The sequence below is a fragment of the Populus nigra genome, chromosome 2 (genome assembly GCF_951802175.1).
Source record: "Populus nigra chromosome 2, ddPopNigr1.1, whole genome shotgun sequence".
NCBI classification, from domain to species: Eukaryota; Viridiplantae; Streptophyta; class Magnoliopsida; order Malpighiales; family Salicaceae; genus Populus; species Populus nigra.
Genome location: NC_084853.1, coordinates 21,785,978 through 21,788,477, shown reverse-complemented (window position 1 = coordinate 21,788,477; position 2,500 = coordinate 21,785,978).

The window sequence follows — 2,500 nt, the reverse complement described above, 5'->3', positions numbered from 1 at the left end:
TTCGTCAGCGTGCCCCCCTGACGAATTTTCCTGCCTGGCCCAGTCCAGCGTCCAGCCCCTGTTCGTCGAAAAATCTGCGCTGCTGATTTTCCACGACGAGCCTACTTTCGTCAGCGTGCCCCCCTGACGAATTTTCCTGCCTGGCCCGGCCAGTCCAGCCCCTGTTCGTCGAAAAATCTGCGCTGCCGATTTTCCACGCGGCAGCCCCTGTTTTCGTCAGCGTGCCCCCCTGACGAATTTTCCTGCCTGGCCCGGCCAGTCCAGCCCCTGTTCGTCGAAAAATCTGCGCTGCCGATTTTCCACGCGGCAGCCCCTCTTTTCGTCAGCGTGCCCCCCTGACGAATTTTCCTGCCTGGCCCGGCCGGTCCAGCATCCAGCCCCTGTTCGTCGAAAAATCTGCGCTGCCGATTTTCCACGCGGCAGCCCCTCTTTTCGTCAGCGTGCCCCCCTGACGAATTTTCCTGCCTGGCCCGGCCGGTCCAGCATCCAGCCCCTGTTCGTCGAAAAATCTGCGCTGCCGATTTTCCACGCGGCAGCCCCTGTTTTCCTCAGCGTGCCCCCCTGACGAATGTTCGTCGAAAAATCTGCGCTGCCGATTTTCCACGCGGCAGCCCCTGTTTTCCTCAGCGTGCCCCCCTGACGAATGTTCGTCGAAAAATCTGCGCTGCCGATTTTCCACGCGGCAGCCCCTCTTTTCGTCAGCGTGCCCCCCTGACGAATTTTCCTGCCTGGCCCGGCCGGTCCAGCATCCAGCCCCTGTTCGTCGAAAAATCTGCGCTGCCGATTTTCCACGCGGCAGCCCCTCTTTTCGTCAGCGTGCCCCCCTGACGAATGTTCGTCGAAAAATCTGCGCTGCCGATTTTCCACGCGGCAGCCCCTCTTTTCGTCAGCGTGCCCCCCTGACGAATTTTCCTGCCTGGCCCGGCCGGTCCAGCATCCAGCCCCTGTTCGTCGAAAAATCTGCGCTGCCGATTTTCACCGACGAGCCTACTTTCGTCAGCGTGTCCCCTTGACGAATTTCCCTGCCTGGCCTGGACAGTCCATCTTCCAGCCCATGTTCATCGAAAAATCTGCGCTGCCGATTTCCCCGACGAACCTGCAGCTGCACAAATCTGCGCTGCCGATTTCCCCCCCTGTCGGCATGGCTGCCGCTGCCCCGATGTCCAGACCAACAGTCTTTTTTGTCGACTTTGCCGATTTTGTCCGCGCTGCCGATTCCAACACTACCCCCTGCATCCAAACCAGCATTGTTTCGTCAGCTCTTCCCCTGACGATTTTAGCCCTGTAACAAACAGTAGGCCTCCAATCCCGCCAACGGGAGCCAAGTTGATAGGGAAGAGAATTGAATGACGCGCCTGGTCCTCGCACCCCGCCACCCGAGGGGCCTTTTTCCCGGCAGCCTCTGAAAAACTCTAGCTTTCACGGTCCTCGCCGCCCCTCACCACCATGGCAGGCCTCTAATCCCACCCATCAGCAGTTGTAGCCGATAGGGCAGTGATTTGAATGACGCGTCGCGGGCCGCCGGGTCATCTCACCCGGCCATTAATTGGAGCGTTTTTGGCTGGCCGAGGATGGGGGGATGGATCTCTTCTTCCGAAAAAGCAAACAGTACATCGGGAGTTATGTTGACGGGGCATGGAATTGAATGACCCGTCGCGGGCCGCCGGGTCATCTCACCCGGCCATCCCGGGGAGCGTTTTTCCCGGCAGCATCGGGGAAACTCTTGCTTTCACTGCCCGCTGCCCAAGTCCCCACTCGCATCGGCCCCCCGCGCCAACAAGCCAACGCTGCCGAATCGGCAGACACTGCTGCCGAGTCTGCCGACACTGCCCCGCGGGCTGCCACTGCCCCAGTGTCTAAACCAGCGGTCTTTCTCATCGAGCCTTGGACTATCCAGTCCGTCCTGACTCATCGCCAGCACCTGCTGCCGATTCTGCCGACTTTGCCGATTTTCTCGGCGCTGCCGATTCCAACACTGCGCCCACCGTGTCTGAACCAGCGCTGTTTCCTCAGCGTGTCCCCTCGACGAATTTTCCTGCCTGGCCTGGACAGTCCACCGTCCAGCCCGTGTTCGTCGAAAAATCTGCGCTGCCGATTCTGCCGACTTTGCCGATTTCGTCGGCGCTGCCGATTCCACCACTGCCCGCCGTGCCTGAACCAGCGCTGTTTCGTCAGCGTGTCCCCTCGACAAATTTTCCTGCCTGGCCTGGACAGTCCATCGTCCAGCCCATGTTCGTCGCAAAATCTGCGCTGCCGATTTTCCCCGACGAACCTGCAGCCGCACAAATCTGCGCTGCCGAATCTGCCGACACTGTCCCGCGGGCTGCCACTGCCCCAGTGTCTAAACCAGCAGTCTTTCTCGTCGAGCCTTGGACTATCCAGCCCGTCCAGACCCATCGCCAGCACCCGCTGCCGATTCTGCCGACTTTGCCGATTTCGTCGGCGCTGCCGATTCCAACACTGCCCGCCGTGCCTGAACCAGCGCTGTTTCGTCAGCGTG